The following is a 12156-nucleotide window of genomic DNA, read 5'->3' on the forward strand; positions in this document are numbered from 1 at the left end:
TTTTGAGAGAGAGAAAGAGAGCGAGAGAGTGCATGTATGTGAGCAGAGGAGGGGTAGAGAGAAAGAGAATCTCAATGCAGGGGCTCGATCCCAAGAACTGTGAGAGTGTGACCTGAGCCAAGACCAAGAGTCAGACGCTTAGCCGACTGAGCCACCCAGAACCCCCTCACTCTGACAATTTTTGACATGTCAGGTCCTGCCTAACATGCACCTGCCTTAGCCTTTCACCATGAATCCTCCCTAAACTTGTACATGAGATACATTTTCAATTTAGATTTTGCACACAGTAGTTAAATCATTTTTACTTCCAGTTCTATCTCTGCCTGATATTTAGCATCTAAATTGTTGGGTAAAGAATCAGATTCCTAGCATTTCTTTTCATTCTTTTCCAGCATACAGACTTATTAGGTATTCGGGGCTTTGTGATGATGATTATGATGTTAATGACAATAACTACACCTCCCATTTGTGTGGCACTTCACAAAATAGTCGTGTGTATTATCTTATTTGATTCTAAAAATGCACCCATGATGATTATGACTGTTCTGTTTATGACTGAACCTCTCGGGGCCCATAATCACTGCTCTCTCCCACAAGTTCTGTTCTCCATAGAAAGCTACATCCGCTTAGTTCCGTTGCTCAGGTAAATCTCCAGGTGATGCTTCTCTGACCCTAACTGTAAAGCTGTTGATTTGGTTTTGTTCTTGCTCTCCACCTTCTCCCTCAGACTTGACCGGGTCCTTCAGTTCTCAGGCCTGCCTTCCTCCAGAACATAGACTTTGGTTCCACTTTGCTCTGTGTCCTGTAGGCAAGTGCCATCACTATCCACTTCCAGCCGTAGATCTTAAAATCCCACTCTCCACCCTGGAGGGTGGCCATCAGTATAACTGCCAACAAAAGGAGTAATCTCATACCTACCGCTTAGAGACCTGAGTTGCTGTTTTCTTCCCACATGGAAACACGATCCTAGGACACAATACCCTCAGTGAAGTCCATCATTCTGAAGGTCTGTAGTTGTTGCCGTTTTTAATGGAGATTTGATGTGAGCACAAAATTAAGGCAATTTTCCAACATTTGTGATAATATTCAAGTGTGACTATCAGGACTTTGCTAGATGATGCCCAATCCCCTAACTTGGAGTTGCCTCGCTGCTTTTTCTCTTGAAAACTTGACCACTACTATGCAGCTTTTGTTTTATAAAGGATTCAAAAACAGCTCCGATTTTCATGAATTCCTTCTATTACCCAGAAGTAGAACATATTGAGCAATAAGAGTGCCAATGACTTGCAGGAATTAAAAGCCCAGCAGATAAATACAGGGATGGCAGAGAGCCCGAAAGATGAGGATAATGTTGGGAGATCACAGACAGCTGAGTGTTGCCGTTACAGGAAGAGTTTGCACACGGCGTGTCTTTAGCTTAGACAAGGGTGTTTCTATTTTAGAGTAAGTTGTTGCATGTTTCCTGAGGGAAAACTGTTTTGAATGCTTTTACTTACAAGTTAGAGCATTACAGGATGTGCTTTTATTCTCGTGATTAAAATATAGGTGATTCGCTACAAAATAGGCACACCAATAATGGTATGAAGGTGACTTATGTTTAGGAGTTCTAGGAAGTATAAATTGATTTCTTCACTTTTTTAAAATTGTCACTCTATTCCCAGATATTGGAAAAGGTAATCAAGATGTCATGACCACCAGTTGACTTACGAGCTGTCTCCGGGCAATTGGAGGCTGCTCACCCCCTCCCCTGTCCTTGGAATGTACGCTCTGTCCTCTGTCCCCACAGCAGGAGCTGTCCAAGGACACAAACTTGAGAGTAAGGTGTTGTCAAGACCATCTGGACTGTGTATGTGACTGGACCCAGTTAAGGCCTCTTTATAAGCTTTTAAGATCCTGGTCGAGGAGTGTGGAGATCTACTCATCCTGGGGCTGCCAAAGACAAGCCTCATAAGAAAGTTCCCTTGCTTATTAAACCTGCCACCTACCAACTTGGAGTGGACTGCTTTCTTCTTAGGTCTCTCTCTGCCATCTTTGCACATGGCTAGTTTCAGACTATACCCAAGAAGCTCCTGAGGCTACAAACTAACAATTGGTGAGTCAGCCAGGATACCAAAGAAACGGGCCTTGGGAAAGAAACATCTGCCAAGGAAATCCTGAATTGACCATTGACCTTTATGGGGAAAGGAGCGGTCCATATGTTGGCTGCTTGTGGAGCACTGCCGGAGTATGGGGATGGCTTGAAAACACCAGCCTACCTAAAGCGCTTTTTTGAGGAACTGTGCACAGCATACTGTTGTGGATGAGGGAAATGCATGGTTGCCGAGTGGCCTGGCTTCTAGGTGAGCAGTTCCACTGGACACTGCTGTCCAACCAGAGGCTAATGCTTGAGTCAGCAAGTTGGCAAAAGAGCTGAGGTTAGAGAAAGATGTGTGGGTGTCCACTATTCTGCTGGCTTCAGGCCGGCAGACAAGACGGGAGAGCAGGAGAATCAGTTGGAGACCTTCATGTACTGTTCTGCAAAGCTGCAGATTAAGTTCCAAGCGCTTGTGACTAAGCCTGATTGGGTTGCTAAAAGGTGGAATCTCCAGCAAAGTGAGGAGAGTGAAGAGGAGGATGTGGTGACTGACAGTGAAGCAGATGAAATGCCCCCTGTCATCTGACACTTTCATGCAAAAGAAAGCAAAAGCACAGCAACAGCTGTATGGCAGCTCCGGATTCAGGGGACGCTCATGAAAAGAGAATATATTCCTGCTAAGCTTATCGACATGGCTGCCAAATTCCCAAAAGGCCAGAGAAAATATCAAGGAATGGTTACTGAGTCTATGGGGGAGGAGGGTGGCATTTTTCTGACCAGGCAGAAGGCAGGGAAAAGGAGCAACATCACCACATACACTGCCCTCTGACAGTGCCTGAATGGTCCTCAGGTGGTTCAAGGTTCTCATCCCCTTAGAGATTGGATTATTCTAGCCCATAAGGAGGTTAGGCACAATGAGGGGGACCTCCTTGGAACATGCGGGTCCCTGGAAATCTACCGAGGAGTAACAACAAATTTTCAGAGACTTGGGAATGAGACAGGCAATCTACACCCTTGACTTTGAAGGCCCTGATCTGACCACATTTACTGCAGGAATGAAAGCCAAGTTTCTTCATTCTACCCCAGCCAGCACCTGATATGAGATGCTGATATCCATGCTGAGCCCAGCCATGGGGCAGGGTATTTATTTTTTATTCTTATTTTTCAGACAGAGAAAGAGAGAGAGAGAGAGAGAGGGAACGTACAAGCAGGGGAGGGGCAGAAGAAGAGATAAAGAGAATATTAAGCAGGCTCTACACCCAGCACAGAGCATGATGCAGGGCTTGATCTCAGAACCATGAGATCATGATCTGAGCTGAAATCAAGTGTCAGATGCTTGACTGACTGAGCCATCCAGGTTCCCCTGGGACAAGCTATTTATGATGTTGGGCAATCATTGCTGATCTGGAGGAAACTGATAAATCCCAAAAACAGGTATGGGCAATGGGAAAGACCCAAAACAAAGAGAGAACTCAAAAAGCCAAAATTACTATCCCAAGGCTGTAAAATAAGCCAGTAAAGATAACCTGGAAACAAATGTGGTTTGACCTCATTGCTGTGAGGACCCCACTTGAACAGACAGATCAACAACCCAACACTGTGTTGGTTGGTCCATGGAAAGCCTTAAAAATCTGAACAACAGCTCAGACCTGCCCATCCGCTCCTACCATCCCTGATGCCCTGCTTGCTCCAGCAGAAACTTCAGTGACACAGTACTATTAAGAGTGGATGCTTCCCATACCCTTGTCCATTGTCCTTCACCTGGAAAGAATCAGAGGTCTCATGTTGATCTCACTATTCACTGGCCCTCCAGATGAAGAAAACGTGACTGCTCTGGTAGATGCTCAAGCCAAATGTACTCTAATACATGGCAACCCTCAAAAGTTTCCTGGCATCCTCAGCACCATCAATGGTTATGTAGGAAAAACAGTTATAGTCCCAGAGGGTCCTTTTGACACTGTAAATTGGGTGTTTTTCCCACCACTCACAATAACATGAGGATTTTATCTCTCCAATACCAGAGAACATATTGGGCATTGATAGCCAACAAGTTCAAACTCTGCAGACCTCTGTTGGTGAATTCCATCTCCAGATTAGAAAAATCAAACTTGTGCTGAGGGGAAATGCCAGCTGGGAACCAATAAGCATACCACCCCTGCAAAGAACTGTCAAACAATAAAAATTGTCTGAGGGTGTTTAAAGGGGGTAGGAGAAACTAACCAAGAACTACATCCAGTGGATATTATATGCTTTGCCCATAGTGTCTTCAATAAGCCATTATGGTCAGTAAAAAGCCAGATGGAAGATGAAGTGAACTACCAAGAATTAAACAAGGTAATGCACTATCCATAGGGCTCTGCCCAACACTGCCACCACCTTAGATACCTTGGCTATGGTCCTAAGAGTGCACCATGCTGTGCTGTACTTAGCAAATTCCTTTTTCAATATACTTTTGGCCACTAAGGCATAAGATCAGTCTGCCTTCATGTGGGAGAGGCAACAATGGACCTTTCAACAGGTCCCCAAGGTTACCGACACAGCCCCACCATATGTCACAAGATAGCAGCCGGAGACCTGTCCTGTATCCCCCATGTCAGTAAAATGGGCCCATTACATTAATTTTAAAAATGTTAACACTTACCTCTGCTATAAGACACTGCAGACTTTGCTGGAACATCTGTGAGAGAATGAGACTGGACAGTGAACCCACAGAACATTCAAGGGCCAGGCCTTGGAGTTTTGAGAAGTTGTTTGGTCAGGCAAGATGTGCACTGTCCCAGAAGCTGTAATTGATAAGGTGTAAGCCTACCTGACCCCTAAAAACATGAAAGAGGTGCAAGCCTTTATATGTATTTGGGCTTTTGGAAGGCTTTTATTCCCTACCTGGCACAGTGCCTCCATATCTTATACTGTCTGGTAAAGAAAGGGCATGTGTGGGACTGGATATCACACCAGCAAGCCACCTCTGCAAAGGCAAAAATACTAGTGAAACAGACTAAAACTCTGGGCATGTCCCAAGCAGGGCTGCCGCGGGAGTTAGATGCATCTGTGACTCTGAAAGGTATAGGTTGGGGACTATGACAGAGACAACAGAAGGAGAGAATACCCCGAGAATTTTGGTCTCATTTCTAGAAGGAAACAGAAACTCAACATACCCCCATAGAGCAACAGCTTCTAACAATGTACACAGTGTTTTTCCATGTATAGCCTCTTACAAAGGAACAGCATATCATGGTAAGAACTTCCCTTTCTACCAAGGGGTGGGTTGAAACTATGTTCCGCAGGGTGCCTGAGTGGCTCAGTTGGTTAAGCATCAGACTTTGGCTCACGTCATGATCTCAGTGTTCATGGGTTCAAGCCCCACATCAGGCTTTGTGCTGACAGCTCAGAGTCTGGAGCCAGCTTCAGATTCTGTGTCTCCCTCTCTCTCTGCCTGTCCCCTGCTCGTGCTCTGTCTCTCTTTCTTTCCCAAAAAGTAAGTAAACATTTTTTAAAAATTAAAAACAACAACAACAAAAACCACAAAAACTACATTCCACAGATCAACCTCTGCCATGGCTCAAACCCCCACTCTAACTAAGTGGCATGCTATTTGCAGCAGAGGAGCACCCTGTCCACCCCACTGTCTCTAAAATTGTGAGTATAGCTAAGCCCTATAGAGTACGCAGATCTTCTAAATGCTCCTATTCCTGTGGTGGCCCCTGTGGCCTATAGAGAGGGAACACAGGAAATTCCCACTGATGCCTGGTCTACAGATTAGTCTATTTGAGGCGATCTCTCCACATGAACTACAGTTGTTATTCACCACCATCTGGATGGAAACAGGAAAAAACTCAAAGCAGCCAGTGGGCTGAACTCAGAGCAGTTAGGTTGGTGACATTCGTGAGCCCTGGCCATTAACCCTTTGCACTGACAGTTGAGTTGTGCTAAAGGCATTAGCCCTATAGCTCAGACAACGGGAAGCCAAAAGATGGATGGTCACATATAAGCCCTTGTCAGCTCAAAATATATAAAAAGGCATTTGGGTTCATGTACAGGAGCCTGAGGCAGCCTCATTGTTTTCCATGTCCCAGCTCATAAGGCACCACCACTCCCTGGAAATCAGAAATCTGATGCCCTAACTGGGGTATAAGCCCTAGCAACTGACCCTTCATCAGATATAGCAGATTGGATTTATAGAAAGAGTGGCCACCACTCTTTCTGGATAAGACAGAATATTGTTAAAGGTGCCTGATTGCCCTCAAAATATAGTGACTTGGTTAAGGCAGTAATAGCATGCCCTCTGTGTTCCATACCATGCCCAAGGCAACTGCTGAAGGAGTCTGGAGCCATCCAGTGGAGTTGCCAACCAGAGTTACCAACCAGTAACTATACTGGCCCCCTCTCTGCAAAAGGTTTCTAAATATGCCTTTACTTGTGTGGACTCTGCATCTGGCCTAACTCAAGCTTTCCCCTGTTGCTGTGCAAGTCAGGCTGCCACTATTAGGACATTAAAGAATCTGAGCACCATCCATGGATACCTTCACAGAATAAACAGTGACGGGGTAACATTTCAAAGGTCAGGATGCGCAAGACCGAACAAAAGAACATGACATTGAATGGAGGTTCCATCTCCTCTATAACCTGCAAGCAGCAGGTTAATGGAAAATAAGAAAGAATATTAAAGCAACATATTTTTTAAAATAAAGCAATATAGGGGTGCCTGGGCGGCTCAGTCCGTTAAGTGTCCAACTCTTGGTTTGGGCTCAGGTCACAATCTCACAGTTTCATAAGTTTGAGTCCCACATCAGGCTCTCCGCTGGCAGCACATTTCATGGTAACAACCAAAATTGAAAGTAAAAATTAATACACAATAATAATAAATAAAACCTCAGCATAACACAGTGGCAAATGTGCTTCCGAGGGTTTAAAAATCTGCAGCATCTTAAAAAAATTTGCAGCATCTTGGGGCACCTGGGTAGCTCAGTTAAGCAGACAACTCGATTTCAGTTCAGGTCCTGATCTTACAGTTCTCAGGTTCAAGCCCTGTGTTGGGCTCTGAGCTGACAGCACAGAGCCTGCTTGGGACACTCTTTCTCTCTCTCTCTCCCTTTCTCTGTCCCTCCCCCACTCATTCTGTCTATCAAAATAAATAAGTAAACTTAAAATAAATAAACAAACAAACAAATAAATAAATAAAGCAATATATTAAATTACTAACAGGTAAAACTGCCTTGGCAGATGGACCAAAGTCCTAGGCTTTAATACATTTACATGATCACCTAGTAGGACCTATTGCCCCATATGCCAAACTGGAGACCCCTGCCAAGACACTCAGTGCTGGGAAGGCATGGAAGCCGTGGGAAATATCCATTGTCCCAACTCTCACAATGGATCAACGTGCTATGTTATTGAGAGCACCAAACCCCATCATGCTTGGGAAAGGCACTGTCTCCTGGAATTTACAAGATGTCCCACTGGGATGGGTGAGTTACTTCGTTTCCCTGGGGGATGGGGAACTACTCGGTCCCCACTAGGATTCTGTTGTCTTGTTGCATGCTGAACCTGTTGAAATGTATTATAGCTGAATACAACATGCACCATGGAAAGAGAGGAAAGGGTTGGGGTCCTGGTCTGGCATGTTCCACCCTGGTCCATCTCTTCATGCCTGACAGTGCTCCTTCCTCTGGTCAACATGCATGGTATACAGAACTAAGTCAAGTTCCTAAAGCTTCCAAGCGCCCTTTCCACAAGGCCAGGTGGACATGTTCTGTTGTCCACTGGTACAATTATTCAGCTGCCATGTTTATCTCATCCATTGGCCTGGGAAACATTATAATATATAGAAGTCCTTAATAAATCCAGCCAACAACCTTAAGTGATAACTGGCAAAGCCTCTTCTTATTGAACATTGAAATATCTCTAATGAAAATTGCTATCCTTTAAAATAGGATGGCCTCAGATACTATTATTGTTTTGCAAGGAAGCATCTGTGCCATTACCCCCTCAAAATTATATGTTCATAAGTCTGCTAATATATCATATTTATTAAATCACATAAAAACATATTTATTAAATCACAAAAATGCCCTGAGTGATCCAACCCCCAGCCTAGGGGACTTAGTAAATCAATGACTCTTGGTGGAAAAAATTGTTATTTTGGGAATCACTTTAATCTGCTTCTCTTACATGTGCCTATATTGTTGCTATGGTTTCTGCCTCCAATGTAGCCAGGTCGCCAACAAAGAAGCCACCTCCACGTTAATAAACCCCTTGCTGACAGCTCAGGTCCCATTACAAAAGAGAGGGGCCGGTTATTGTAAGAGCTGGTCATTAAGAGGACATGTTTGCAAGTTGACCTGAGAACCAGATTCAGGCAGAGGCTCCTCACTTCTGCCACTGTCCTTGGAATGTACCCTCTGCCTATCACTCTCACAGTGAGAGCTGCCCGCAAGGGCACAGCCTTGCAAGAAAAAATGTTGCTGAGACCAACTATATATAAGGCACTACACAAATTTTAAGTTTCTGGTGAAAAAGCGAGGAGATCTACTCATTTTGTTGCCACCCGAACAAGCCTTGTGTGTAAGTTCCCTTGCTTAAGGTTTAATAAAACCTGCCCCCGACAGATCTGGAGCAGTCCACTGCTCTCTTTGTATCGGATCCAGTTTTGGATTTCATCCAAGAAATTCCCCACGCTGTGAACCAATACCAGAGTTAAGTGCATTTTTTAAAAGAAAGGTGAAACAATAACATAAAGATATATTAGAAGAGTTCCTATAGGATGTTTAGAGGACAGAAAAATTCCCTCTGTTGAGGAATTGAGCCTCTTTCCCTAAAGGCTGAAATCGCTCTCCTGGCTAAGCAGGCTGCATGTTGGCTGAGGCAACGTTAACACTGGGTTGGCATTTCCAACGAAGCTTAGGAAGCTTGTCTGAGGGGGTGCGCAGCCTGGAGTTTAGATAAGATTTCCCAGAGGTTTTAGTTGCTCTTCACTTATTTCAATTTGGCTTTCTCCTTAGCTGGCTCCTACTTAGCGTTTCAAGCTTGTGTTACTATCCTGGTTTTCAATAGTATGAAACCCTCGAGTGGTCTATAAAACTGTATTGCTGTGCTTCACATAGAAAAACACACTTTTGCATCTCATGCCATGGAACATGACTCTAAAAATCGTCAGTCTCACGAATGCCTTGACCCTTCAGCATTCCAAGCCTTTGGTCTGTCACTTTTCTTCAATTTTTAAAAAATGAGGTACTAAGTCAGTCAGGCTCGGGGGCTACATTCTGTTCGGTAGGTGGGTTTTTCATAGCATAGTGCATTCATATATGCAGGTGATAGAATAACCCTCCCAGAGGAGAACTAGAAGATGGATTTTCTAGCTAAGGCTCTGATATAATTTGACTTTAAGGGCCATCGCTTCTCGGCCTTTTGGCTAAGATCAAGTGACTCTAAGGGCAACTCAAGGCAATCACTTATCAATTCTCATCCCTCAGTTTTATGTTCATGTTTCTCTGATATTTCTTAAACCCAAGAGGGTGACTTTTTTCTGAGTTGAGACGTTGCCCCTGTCCTATCACTTTGCACCCATTTCACCTCAGCCATGCTCATGAATCAGCTGCACCCAGACTCTACACTTGAATCTTGCACATTCAAAGTCCTCCCTGTGGTTACAACCCTACATCCCACACACCATGACGGTGGCCCTTGGACATGACAGCTTCCAGCCACTGAGCTGTTCCATGTTCCAGTCCCCTTCAGCGACTTCAGGCGTTGCCTTCCCCTGGGACCCCACAATCAAAATGTGAACTGCACTCACACCACAACCCTTGATAGTTCACTATTCCCACTTGGTGCCCTGCCGCACGGCCCCATTTTCTGTTCTGTGCGCTTAGCCTCATGGGAAAAAGAGCAGCACTGGGAGACAATTGTTGGTCACCTGGCCTGGCCCTTGCACATTTCCAACTTCCATCTGGGTGTTACAGGCTATTCAGCAGCCTTGAAATCGCCTCTAATCTGCTGCACACTGGTTCCAACCCTCCTTTCTCCTCAGTAAATGCCCCACGTGAGAAAACAGAAAGGAGCTGGCATGGATTCCCACAAATTCTCTCCCTCCAATGCTGAATGTTTCTTGTTCAGCTTTGTTTCACTTTTATTTTATTCCTCTCCATAAAGCTTTCCAGGAATGCCTCCTCCACTTGAGTGCTTTGTCCCATCTGTTGAGTGGAGGCTCAAGGGAAGGAAGATTCAAATGGGAGAAGGGTACAAGCTCAGGAAGAGAATCTCTGCCTGTGACCACTGCACAGGCATCCAGGTGTGTGGGACTGTCACATACACAGGGTTTAAAGGCTCAGCTGGAATAAGACCTCCCCAAGGAGCTGGAGTGGACAGCTGTTATTCTTACTGCCCACTACCAGTTCTTCCTTCCTTGGGTAATCACGCCCTCATTTTTTCTGTAGGAAATCAACCCATCCAAAGATTTGGCAGGACTCCTGATCAAGATACACCACTCCACTCCTGCCAAAGAACGGGCAAATGACCCCAGGTTGGCTGACTCTGATTCATTAGTAGGATGACACATGAACTGTTGACTCAAGTCATGCTGGCAGTAAAATAATGACCATTCTGGAGGTAAATGCCCAGACCTTCCCTGAATTCTTCTTGTTCCATTTTCCTTTCAATTCCATTGAGCTATCCTATGTACTTCAAAACATTTCTTTCTGAATTAAATAAATTATACCAAATCAGTTTATATTTCTTGCAAAGCACTCTCAATTTCATGGCACTTGAGTGAATGAGGGTAAGATGGTATTGAAGAAAAGGCATTGGAGTAAGAGACAGAAGACTTTGGCTCTAATTCTAGTTCTGCTATAGACACCTGCAGTTTGTTTGTTCCCAACTTGCTTAATGCTCAGAATGAGATTCTCACCTGAGAGGGCATATCCAGATCTCTTGGGTGGGTTTTTAAAAACCAGACACACTCATTGCCTGTGCAAATTCTGTCAAAAGTCTCTTCCTTTGCCTCACGGCTCGCTTGCATTGCCTTACCACTGGCAATTCCAGTCCAATGAGCCTCCATTACTAACAGAAGTGTGTTCTGTCCTTCAGATGTGCTGGGTGGGAAATACTCCACTGGACTAGGATATTTCCAACGGGCCTTCTAGGTCTAATACCCTTTGAATTGATGAAATACTTTTCCAAAAATATAACTGTGTAGACAGGTTATGAAAGAAAATTTAAAGCCAAAACAGATGGAGGCCTAGGAATAGAAACAGGAATCAAACCTCAAAAATTGGAGGAATAGTTGTGAAAGATTTTGATGTGAGTGGCTTGAAGTACAATGATAAAACTTGTAGCAAATATATTTGTTAAGACTCAATGAGACGCCTCATGTTTTAATTCCCCGGCACAGAGGGCTTCAATTTTTTGAAAAAACTGCTTATCTTGAAAAAATTCCTTGAGGTTTCTTTCTTTTTCTTAGAAAGAGAGAGAGAGAGTGCACATGCACATGCACGAGCAGGGGAAGGGCGGAGGAAGAGAGAGAATCGTAAGCAGGCTCCACATTCAGCAAGGAGCCCAACACGGGGCTTGAGCCTACAACCCTAAGATCATGACTTGAGCTGAAATCAAAAGTCAGACACTCAACCAACCCAGCCATCCAGGCACCCCGTTTGGTGTTTCTTTAACACACTCTGTTTAGAAAATTTCCACTGCATTAAATATTAAGACCATCAATGTGCTCATACAATAACTAACATTCAGTGTCGAAAAGAAAACATTTTTGAGAAGCTTAACTGAATGCTACTAATATAAAAGAACATGGTAACAAAACTTTCTGAATAATATGCTATTCGTTAATGAAATGTGTAACAAATGTGAATGATACAAAAAGAAAAAAATAGTTCAAATAAATCAGACACACACTAATGAGCTGAAATGAAACATGAATTAAACAGTGAATAGTTAAGATGTTGAAGAAATACGTAAATAAAAATTGTAAATATATTTTAATAAGAGTTATCATGTCCGTTCTGCATTGTTGGCTTCTTTCAATGGAGAAATGTTAAGAACACTGAAATCAAAACCATAGTCGCTGCTAGTCAGTTTTG

Source organism: Neofelis nebulosa, chromosome 6 (assembly GCF_028018385.1).
Source record: "Neofelis nebulosa isolate mNeoNeb1 chromosome 6, mNeoNeb1.pri, whole genome shotgun sequence".
NCBI classification, from domain to species: domain Eukaryota; kingdom Metazoa; phylum Chordata; class Mammalia; order Carnivora; family Felidae; genus Neofelis; species Neofelis nebulosa.